This window comes from Lutzomyia longipalpis, chromosome 3 (genome assembly GCF_024334085.1).
Source record: "Lutzomyia longipalpis isolate SR_M1_2022 chromosome 3, ASM2433408v1".
NCBI classification, from domain to species: Eukaryota; Metazoa; Arthropoda; class Insecta; order Diptera; family Psychodidae; genus Lutzomyia; species Lutzomyia longipalpis.
Genome location: NC_074709.1, coordinates 27,232,129 through 27,244,227, shown reverse-complemented (window position 1 = coordinate 27,244,227; position 12,099 = coordinate 27,232,129). Strand labels below are relative to the sequence as shown.

Genomic DNA, 12,099 nt, shown 5'->3' with positions numbered 1-12,099 from the left:
TAATTTTAATGTAGGTGTATATAAAACCCTTTACATTCTCATCAGGAAGCATTTAGCACCGTCACGGTGTTTAACGATGAATTTCCATCACAATTATGCTGTAGTTAGTTCAAAATTCAGGTGATTAATTTCCAAAAAGCTCCATCCCCACACATTTTGTTTCACAACCCCTCAAAAAGCTTCATTAACCCTTTTACACGGCTTTTCATCACCCCGCGTGCGACACACAAATTTAGTGGAAAACTCCTACACAGCAAATTGTATAGGGGGCTTTTAGTGTGACGTGCCCTGCACTCTACACGGGGCAATTAACAGATTCCCAACAAAACGAGCTACAGCGCATTGCTTTCGTGAAAAGAACCACACCGAGTGCATCCCCAAATTGCGTCCAAGACAATTTGTTCATGGTGGAGACAATGAGACTATATAGCTGAGAGACGATGGATTTTCTCATTATTATTGCCCTGCATGGAGGAGAGAGAGTTTTTGGAATCACAAGAGGCCATAAATTCTCAATTACTACGGACTTGTGAGCTTTTCACTGCGTGGAGCTTTCTGGCGTCGTCAGTGCGAGCCAAAGGGGCGCTCCTTTTAGAAGTGTGAGAGAGAGTGAGAAAAGTCTTGAGGAAATTGAATTATATCCTCTATTTCCAGGGTCATTTACATAATTGCCATTTACGATGAATATGCTAATATTGAAATATCTGCACGTTCCGCATCATCTCATGAGGTTTTCCTCGGCACATAAATCTTACAAAGTGTTTTGAGTATGAGTTTTGTGTTAATTCCAACAGATTGCATTGAAATGCCGAAATGGCAATGAAAATTCGGGGGAGGGGAGAGAGGGCGGGGAGACTTGGTCAAAAAAATTCAAATGTTGCAAATTTTATCCTAAATTTCTGTTGGAAGTTTGTTTGTGAAATTCTCTAATTTTTCTAATGTTGAAAGAGTAAATTAAAATTTAATTAAACTGATAAATTTCTATGGAACTTTTTAATGTAGAATTTGATTCAAAATTTAACAACTTTTCACGATTACCCCGCCCTTGTCTTCTCTAAAATCATACAGAAAATATAGGATATATAGCTAAAAATATATTGAGCTTCCTATGGAGCTTTTGCCTATCTATTCATCCCACCCCCATTAATATTTTATTTAAAGCTTTTTTCGTCCTCTTAAAATCCTCAAATCTCTTAACTCAACAATTGACTTTTCGCAACATCGAATACGGCCTTGAAGGAGATTTTTCCAATGCGGAAGTTATGTATGGCAAATGTACAAAATGCAAAGTGATTTCTGGGCACGTCATTCTCACTGTGGGTGATCGTAAAAAAGTGCGTAAAATTTGGCGCAAAAATCAATTTCGAGCAGTTGCTAAAATACAACAAACTTTGAAAATTAAAGGCTATGAAAATATTATATGACTCTCACCACCTGTTTTTCCGCCTCATTCCCCCAAACAAATTTTAGTGTTGCTTTTTTAACAGACCGATGGCAACAGTGACGCACTTTTCCCGCCACACCGTCGTGAACATCACAAGAAATGAAAAAAAAGAAAAAAAAACATTTTGTTGATTTTCCCAAAGCAGAGAGAGCTCCTAAACATTCCCCAAACTACCTTGACATTCAGTTTAACAAATAATTTTCCCCAGCAACGACAAAAATAGAAAAGAAGGATTTTTTTTAACGGAGGCAAAATTCTATTTGTTTCCAAAAGTCACGTAAAATCACACAGAGCACGACTAAATTTTAATTGAGCTGCTGCAACTAACATGAAATGCAAAAAGCTCAAAAATAGCTCACAAATCAATTTCAGTTAAATTTTCAATTTGCCACCAAAGCCCATTAATGCTAAATCCACGTGTTAGTTCATTTAAAATTCATGGCGATTTTTCATTGATTTTCCCCCATTCCCTTTGCAAAAGAGATGAAAACAAATATCCCCTATTTGTCCAGGGAATTGTTAAAAAAAAGGGATGAATCCCCTCATTAACATTTAAAAATGTTCGCAATGTAGGTAAATATAAATTACAGTTCCGAAAAGGAAATTAAAAAAATAAATTTTTCATCAACTAGTGGTTAAAAATAAAACGCATCGATAAATTTGGCACTGAGGGGAGTAATTGAAATGCAAATTAACTATTTGATGTGACAAGTTTTCATTTTTGTAAAATTTATGAGCTCTTTTCAAACTCTCTGTGTACCAATGAAAATGCCAGAATTGTCGGAAAAATAATTTGAAAAATTCTGTTGTGAAAATTGCTTATTTATTTGGCATTTTTATTGTCAATTTATTTGGGGCGAAAACACCAAAATGATTGAAAGAAAAATAATAATATTGAATTAAAATCAATAAAAGTGATTGAAATGAAACGTTTCATAGCAAAAAACGTGATTTATTTAGGATTGTTTTGTGGGAAAAAACATTGAATAATATTTAATTAGCGTTCAAAAATGCAATTTGAAACAAGAGGGCAATTACAATAGCAGAAAGGAATTTATTCATTTTGAGCCTTTGACGATATTCCTGCAAAGTTTTACCTATTTCTCTCTGCTTGTCCTAGTAGATTCAGTGAAAAAGGAAAACCCTTTAGCAATTCATAAACATTTAATGATTCTCTGTATTTTTTTCTTTATTTAATGTAGGTACTTATTTCTTAAAAATTAGCCTCAAAATGAATAAAGCCCTTCACTCGTAAATCCCAAAAGAAAAACTCAACAAAAAAAACTTTGCAATTTTTCTCCATGTCGTCCTTCAAAGCCCTTCATGTCCTTTCTTTTCTCTTGCAAATGTCTAAGGTCAATCGTGCCACCCCATAAAGAGGAAGAAATTTACGAAAAATTCATTTGGGCTATATGGGTTTGTCCTTTCACCCCCCATCCACCATTCGTGTTGAAGAAACTTCTGGTCCTCATGGAAGTTTTTCCTCCCCATTAATGGGTAGTTAGTGGAAACCATGGGCGTAAAGTGCTCATGAAAAGAGACCCCCCAAAATCACGAGGAGAAACATCCTCACAGCCCACACTGTTGACATTTGTTCTCCGCGTGTGCCACGAACTCCATTTGGACGGCGTCGCTGAGACACACAAAGGGCGAGGGTGGACGGAAAGACGGTGTGGAGTATCTTGTACGATAATGTCTCCCCTCCCGCACATTTTTTCACATTCTTTTTTTTCCTTCCTATTTTCTTGTGTCTTTAGGGGTTGGGGGGGGGCGAGATAATTTGTATGTCGAATTGTTATTCGTGCACTTCCACCGAAGAAAATTTTCTCTTTTCTCTAAAAAGAAAAAGAAAAGTCTTGCACGAGCGTGTTTGGGAGATAAGAAAAATTTCATTTACATGACAATGCTCATTTAAAAGCTCCCACCACATACTTCCTCCTTGTTTGTTGCGGAGCTTTTATGTGCGCGGTGGTTCCCTGTTTTTGGGTGGAACAACAATAAAAATATGAAATGGTAAGTCGAGGTGACAAAATTTATGGATTCAATCAACATCCCCCGGGCGGCATCTTTTTATGGACCACGCGAAGGGGAGATTTTTTTTCTTCTCAGGGAGTTTTGACGGCCACTGAACCTTGTCCTCTTCCCCCCTCGGCAGCACTGGTGGTTGGCATGCTGTAAATTGGTTTTCTCCAACATTGCTTCTTACACCAACTCTACCCACCCTTCGTGGCAAGTTCCCTCCCCCTTAATGCCGAGACTTTATTAATCATGCTGGGAATTGACTCTTCAGAGCTGAAATTTCTATCCCGTCGCGCGGGGGAGGGAAAGTGCGCCATAAAAATACGTCAATATGCTTTTTTGGGTGAGAAATTTCCTTCTCCGCATTGCCGTTGAATCCATGATGGAATATCTTGAGAATAAAACATTTCACATCTATATGTGTGTGGGTGTAATAGTGTGGTGCATTTGAGGTGTCATACTGAAGGAAAATCCCTCCTAATACCTTCTCCTCCTTGAAAAAAAAAGCTTCTTTTACTCCTTCCTTTAAGCTCCTTATTTTCTCCAACTCATGCTGCAATTTTTAGCATTTGCATTCGAAGCTATATATGGGAGCTATGCGATCGCATTCGGATTATTTTGCATTTGGTGGGATTTCAGGAATTAACTTAACAAAAGAAATGTAAATTGTGTGCTCTCTATCTCACCATTCTTGCTTCTTATATTCCATTAGTTTCTTTCTTTTTTTGTGATGCAAAAGCAGCGAGATTAAAAGGATTTTAGCATCTTTAGGGGTTTTGTGACAAATACATTTAAAGTTTCTTAATGCAAGAAAGTATTTAAAAGGCAGAATGAATCTTAAAAATTTCACAACCGAAATATCCTCATTAATCTCTCAAAATAAAATAATTTCTTACCTGCAAAATAATAGATAAATTCTCTGGAAATTCTTTAAATGTTTTTCATAAATTCTTCTCATTCGAAAAAAAAAGCTTTTTCCCAGGAATTTCCACCCATGAAAAATCGAACATTCCATATAAATTCATCGTATTTAATTCCATACAATTTAGTACGTTTAGTTGCTCACAGTGTACACAATTAGTTGGTAATTAATTACCACCACAGTGAGCTGCCCCATTTAACTTCCGGTCAGGTACAAGCTTTTGGATTTGCCCCCAAAATTGCACAAATTAATTAACTCGAAGCAATTTTTTTTGGCACAATTTCTCCAACATTACGCCCAGAGAGGAGAAAAATCTCTGTGTGGGTGTTGGAGATGCCGGGCGTCAGTGTTGCGATGTTTGAGGAAGTATCGTGGAGTCGCGATTATGTTTATTTTCACCTGCGCGGAAGCTCAAAAGAAGCTCTCTTCGGTGTTTGCGCGCAAGTTCGCAATACTTACGCAGAGCAACATTTTCTTCGGGCCTCCTCTCGCATTCTTCCTCCTGCGCGTTGCCACGAGTCTGGATGAGAAAAACCAGATATTTCCACCCAAAAATTTCATCTGTATGTAGCCGAACGCGAGGCGATCTTGCGAATTTTCCACGCAAGTAAGTCCGGCGTACGAAGAGGCGCCTTATCCACGATCCTCCGTGTTTTCACACCAGAGTAGTGAGTGTCAGGAAGTTGGGCAGAGAAGTACTCTTGCTCAGCGTTTTGCGATCATTCGGATGCGTTCTGTGGTGGTGTCAAAAATAGCCACACAAAAACAGAGCAAAGAAAAAGAGAATTTCGCACTCAATAAATTGCTCGATGGCAAGTTTTCTCATGCGTGGACCCAAAAGATAATTTTTTTTTGTTTCTCCTGTGCTGTGTGTGTGTTACTTTCACTCGCGAATTATTGGATTTTCTGGCGATTTTTTTTATTCTATGAGTGCTCCTTAGTGGTTATGTAATTAAAAGTTAAAGAAGTGGGTACAATTAGTGGCAACTTGAGGGAGATCCTCGACGGAGAAAAAAAGTAACTTTGAGGGTAACAAAATTGGCTAAAGCTCAATTTCCTTCCCTCATCACGTTCAATTATAAACAAATATCTCTTTCGCGGCTCTTTTAATCTTTGAATTAATTACTTGGCAGACATTTGAAAGGCTATCATCAGCACAATAAAGCATATTAAAGCAGGAAATTTTGCATCATTTTGGTCTTGTTGTGTAATGTTGTTGAATGTTCACGATGAAATTTTAACAACAACGTTTAATAATTAATTTTGGGAAAATCGGGAAAATTAATTAATAAATTATATTTCTTTCTATAATTTGTATTTAAAAAATAGTATTAGTTTGAGGGAAATTAAGGATAAATAAGGGACTAATAGTAGATATTGCAAGGGATCAATTTTAAATATTCTGCTTTATTTTTTTTTTTTTTTTTTAACCCCCCCAAAAACCATGGTAGGTCTAGCGAACATTAGAGTTCATTTTTGACCGACATAACCAAGTACAAAATTAATACAATTAGAAAAACATAGAGACTACACTTTGGGCGGCCATTAATTTCTTGAACTTATAAGGAAATACCATGCCTTTTTAGAAAGGCTACAATTGCAAAAATGGAGTCTGGTTTTTTCATCTCCAAACAGCAGGCTAAAATATCCCTACTATACAGACCAGGACACATTGTACGACAGGATTCCATAAGTTCGGCTCTACCTCCTACATACCTTTCACAATAAAAAAGAACATGATCTACATCTTCAGGCGTATTGCACATGTTACAATTAAGGCTCTCAACAATATTGATACGGAATAAATGGGCATTTAACCTGTAATGGTTTGCAATGATTCTATTGACGAGGCATAAACCCTCTCTCCTAATGCCTGTCAACCTGTGAAACCACGGAGTGAGTCCACAAGAAGGAAGAATCGAAAAACATAGGCGGCCTCTGTCTTCATTTTGCCAATATACTTTCCACTGCAATAGACAATCATCATTGATGGATTTAAAGAAATCTTCCTTTCTAAGGCACACTGGATCACCTTCATCATTAGCAGTAGCCGCTTTTGCCAGCAAGTCTACTTTCTCATTGCCAGTTACACCCACATGGGAGGGAATCCACATGAAAATTACCTCCTTGCCCGAGTTGTTAATTTCTCCAATCATCCTCAGTATGTCACTTGAAATATCTGCTTGAGACTTCAGAGACCAGCGGCTATCAATTTTCTGTAAACTCGACAATGAATCACTCAGGATAATTGCTCTTTGCAGATTCCCATTCGAAGTAAGAACTCTTTCTAGTGCCATTTTAATTGCCACCAATTCCGCCGTGAATACAGAAGAGCAGCGACTCAAGGTTCTAGCATCACCAAAGTCAAACGTCTCATCCCACAACGCTGAAGCAACGCCTTGTTGGGTTTTAGACCCATCTGTATAAATGACATGAGACATTTCGCTATTGAGCGACAAAAGCTCATTTCTGACAAATCCATTTGCATAAATTTGCCACATGTCCTTAGGAAAACTTCGCAGCTGTTCCCAGATTATAGTACAGAATTGAAATTGTGGGCGGTCAGTACTGAAATGCAGATTGTCATAGGTTTTTACATTTATTTCATTCCAACCAATTTCATCTAGCCACTTCATTATTTCAGTAAATGGGCTTTTTGGGCAGTTTTGCTTGATATACCTCAAGTCTTGCCACAACTGTACATCTCTGTCCGATGACCTGATTAGAAACCTTTCTGCAACAACTATAAATCTAAGATCCAACGGGCAAATACCTGCAATCACTTCAAGGCTACCTGTATGCGTGGACGTCATAAGACCCAAACAGATTCTCAACGATCGCCACTGTATTCTGTAAAGTTTCATCATATGTGAATTAGCAGCTGTCCTGAAGACCAGTGATCCATACTCCATGACAGATCTTATCGTCGTTACGTACAATGTCCTTAAGACGGTCGGATGTGCACCCCACCTAAGACCACAAACAGCCCGCAGAAAATTGACTCTCTTACTACAAGACTCCGCAACCGCTCTGATGTGTGCTCCCCAGAGACACTTGCGATCGAACACCACCCCCAGATATCTAAATTTCTCAACAAGAGGAATGACATTGCTACCACATCTTACCTCAAAAAAGGGCAGGACATGTTTTTTTGTAAAAAGCATGGCTACAGATTTTTGAACTGAAATGGACAGACCTCGTTTTATTAGAAACGATTCAATTTTCAAACATAAGTTTGAAAGAACGTTCGCTATGACTTGAGGGTCCTTGTGGGCAAATCCTATTGCAATGTCGTCTGCATACTGCAGAACAAGACAATCCTGGGAGATGGTATTATCAATGTCTCTGACATAAAGATTATAACAAAGGGGAGCTAACACTGAGCCCTGCGGTAAACCGACGGATCCTGATCTGCTTAAGATCTTACGATTGCCATCAAAAAATTCCAAGCACCGCTCAGAAAGTAGGCGACTCAAAAGCACGCCAATGTTCTGAGGCAAACCAATAGATACAAGATCCTGGCATAGCACATCGACCAGCACCCCATCATAGGCTGAGGATACATCAAGGAACACACACCCTAGTACCTTCTTTGCAGACCAAGCAATTTGTATCTTAGCGCTCAGCTCGGCTAAACAATTTTGCGTACCAAAACCTCTACGAAAGCCCATTTGGGACTGTGGGATTAGATCGAGATCTGTTACCCAACTATCCAGACGTATCAGAATTAGCTTTTCAAAAACTTTACGAACCGCAGATAATATACAAATTGGTCTATAGTGTGCAACTTCAGACCCATCCTTATTAGGCTTGCGTATAGCGATAACTCTGGCAGAGAGCCATGGATTCGGAATTATGGCAGAGCTCATGAAATCATTAAAAATTCCAATAAGCACTTCAAGCCCATTCCTCGGCAGATTTTTCAAGAAACTCACTTTTATTTTATCCAAGCCAGCGGACTTATTTTTCGTGGAGTTGAGAGCTGATTTTAGCTCCGACATGGTAAAAAGAGACCAGTATTGCAAATGTGATTCACGACCTTCTGGGGCTGTCGGGGCAATGTGATAGGGTCTACTGACAAAGGGAGGCGCAAGTTTATCAGCAAAGTTTTGGAACATTGACTCATTCATATTTGTATTTCTACTTCGGCTTTGACCGCGGAATGATCTCGCCATGTTCCACAACTCAGAAAGGGAGGTGGAACTTGAAAAATTCTCACATCTCTCACGCCAATGCTCACTTTTCTTTTTACGGAAAAGCTTTCTAGCTTGGGCATCTCTCCTACGGTAAACTAGAAAATTATCTCTAGTCCCTGAATTACGAAACATCGTAAAGCTTTCGAGTCTCTCGTTCCACGCTGCCACACATTCTGCATCAAACCACACTTGATCCCTGTATTGCACCTGACTATTGCCACTATTTGCTCTACCTGGTCTTCTGTTCTCTGCTTCTTTAGCTGAGTCCCACATTAATTTGTTTAATTTTTCAAGTCTTGCTATAGGACATGGATCACTCACAGTAGCTAAGGATGACTCTACTGCCTCTTTGTATTTCTTCCAATCAACTCGCGCATCCCTAATAGAATCCTCATCTACTACCTCAGTAGGCACATTTCTATTTAAATAAGCAAAATTGATTAATAAGGGAATGTGATCACTGCCCAAGGTTTCCTCAAACTGATCCCAACTTGAATCTAAAGCAATATTTTGTGACACAAATGTTATATCAATAGCACTACTAGGAACTGGAGGACAAGCAATTCTCGTTGGACGGCCATCATTCAGAACCACGAGGTTGTTATTTTCGCACCATTCCTGAAGGGTACCACCTCTCCCATCTTGATGGGAGGAACCCCACAGCGCATTATGTGCATTAAAATCACCCCCAACGATTGTACCAAACACATTTGTTGAAAACACCCGATTTAGATCAGAAAATCTAATTGCCGAGGAGTTTGGTATATACACAGACCACAACGCAACGCTTTTGTTCGCTAGAACAATATTTACACCAACCATTTCTGCTTGCGTGTATTCATCGTCAATTATTGCTATGCGTTCGCCTCTTAGAGAGTTCTTTACGGCAATTAGAACTCCCCCACCTCGATCAGTTCTGTCATTGCGAAAGAGAGAATATCCGGGTATTCTGATTCTACAACGAGGTGTAATTTTAGTTTCTTGGAGCAACACAACATCAATATTAAGACGCCTACAAACAACAATTAAATCCTGCAATCTTCCTCTAAGACCATTTATATTCCACTGAAAAACTTTTATATTTCTTAGACTTGATCTATCCATTAATTACAGAAAAAGGTAAAGATCTTAGGCATAAACTCATTAATTCGTCTCTCAATCCAAGGAAGGATAATTTCTTCGACAAAACTCATAAAGCCAGAACCGAAATTAAAACTACTGAAAAAGGAAAACACCATTTCTTTAAAACCACCCACATAAGATGCTTTCTTTGACTCCTGTTCCTCAGGAACTTCACTTTGCTGTTCCGTTTCCATTGCCTCCATTCTTGCAGCTGGCCTCTCACTTCCAGGCTGCCTGATTTGGGTTGCATTTCTCGGATTCTGCTTATCGTACTCAGCTGCCCAGCGGAACATTGCATCATCGTTATTCGTACCAGTGTTCTGATTGAGTTTCCTCTTCCTTATGGCACCACCTACTGCTACACCACTTGAACTACCTGCCGTAGGACCTGTGGCACCACCTACCGTAGCACCACTGGTTCCACCTACTATGACACCACTTGCATCACCCACAGCTCCACTTACTGCACCACCAACTGCCCCGTCTACTGCATTACCAACTGCCCCACTCACAGCACCACCAACTGCACCTTCCAGCATTTCATCGTCTTCCTCTTCAGGCAAATCAGAGTCGTCATCGTCATCATGCACCACGTAGAGGCCATTGTACCTGTTCTTATGAACCACAGCATTCACACTAGGAAAATCTTTCTTATAGTTTTGCGGCCTATTTCCTCGCAATTTTTTCCTGCTTGCCATTTCGTTCATTTGCCAAGCATTTTCATTTTCAGAAGCCTCGGGTGCTCCAGACTCACGGCTAGCCAAAGCCTTATCAACTTCATTTTGCCTGATCATGTTCACTTTTGGGCAATCATGGGTTTTTTCTCTGTAAAAAATGCGACAGTTTGGACACAAGAAGGTGCTAGCTGCACACTCCTTAAATTCTTCCTCATTCTTATGACGGAGGCCACATTTTTCGCAACGTTTCTTGTTGGCACAATACTTCTCAGTATGGCCAACCATCAGGCAGCATGTGCATCTCATGATTTTCGGGGTAAAAGCATTTACTTGCAAACGAAGTCTCCCAATAAGGAGCACATCCGGAAGGGTATTTCCTTCAAAAGTCACTCGGACAAATGGCGTTTTCTGAAAAGAAGCATTTCCTTTATCATCAACCACCTTCTTCTTCAAACGTTCCACCTCCAACACCTTGACGGGTTGGTCAACACCGTTGCAAACTCCTTGGCCACCTTTCAGAATATCAGCTGTGTTGATGTGATCATTCAACACAACTTTCCCATCAATCTCAACCTTTTTAGCCGGGACATAAATAGAGAATCGTTTAGAGAAATCCTTATTGAAAGGCAAATGATTGGCTTCTTTCTTAGAGTTAAACTCAATGCGTAGCTTATCGCGATTTACGGGATCAATTGTCTTAATCGACGCATATTTGCGGAAAAGATCATTCGAAACCCTGACAACATCGAGAGAAAATTTCTTCATGGCTCGCAAGTAAACAATAAAAGGACCCTGAGTAGAATCGCCGTATTGTCTTATTCTTGGGATAAATTCTTGATCAACATCCATCTTCTTGCGCTCATTCGAATTATCTTCCTTCTCAGTCTCACTATCCAATGCACTATAGTCACACTCGCTACTTCCACCATCGCTATCTCCTTTCTTATCATTAGCATTTTCGATCTTGCTATCATCATCAGTGTAATCCGGGAGAGTAGCGAGCGCAGAGGCCACACGCCTCATCTCGCTCGTACTCCCTTGATCTGCCGGCAGCGACATGTGTGTGTGCACACACACGCGCAGCCAAACCCCACTCAATCACCAAAAAACTGTTATGCGACTCAAACTTGGGGTCCGACGAAAAATTTTTCACCATATGCTCCCGCGAAATGTAAGAAAACTTTAGGGTTTTTTCTGGGAAAACACCCGAAAAAAAAGAAAAAAATCTCAGTAGAATTAATCTAAATCTTGCCTGAGTACAATGAAGTAGATTTCATATAGAAAAAATCCCTGAAAATAGGAGAAAAAGAAAAAATTAAAGCAGCTATGACACACTCTGGGAGATGTTAACTCTTCGAGTAGCGCAAAGCGAATGATATTCTGCTTTATAATTTTCTTAAAATTAACTGGTTTAGATCTAATTAATCAGTTGAGTTTAAGCCTTTGAATTAGAAAAAAAAAAAAAGTCCTTAATTTCTAATTTCTTAATTTCTTTTCCTTAATTTCTAATTTATTTTGACCATATTTCTATTAAAAAAAATACTCGATAAATAAAGGATCCCTATAAAAGAAATATAGCTCGACAGAACAGAAGGAATTTCTCACAAAAGAAAATTTTAAAATATTAAAGAAATAAAACTTTTTCAAAATCAACAATAAACAATCAGTATACTTTATCAGAATTTGAAACTAAAATTTTTATAAAGTTTCCTTGTCAAG

General features: G+C 39.0%; 1 protein-coding gene across 14 annotated transcripts in view; it reads left to right on the top strand.

The window, feature by feature from the left end:
• LOC129793487 (capon-like protein) overlaps positions 1 to 12,099 on the top strand; it is a 113,943-nt gene that overhangs the window by 76,259 nt on the left and 25,585 nt on the right. For 2 of the 14 annotated variants that reach the window (XM_055833569.1, XM_055833567.1), the window contains exon 1: positions 4,786 to 5,414. The exons of 5 other annotated variants lie outside the window; for them this stretch is intronic. The gene's annotated coding sequence lies outside the window, so the exon portion shown is untranslated. Of the gene's footprint in view, positions 1 to 4,785; positions 5,415 to 12,099 lie in introns of those variants that run through there. 7 more of the 14 variants (XM_055833580.1, XM_055833579.1, XM_055833571.1 and 4 more) reach the window with 5 other exon arrangements.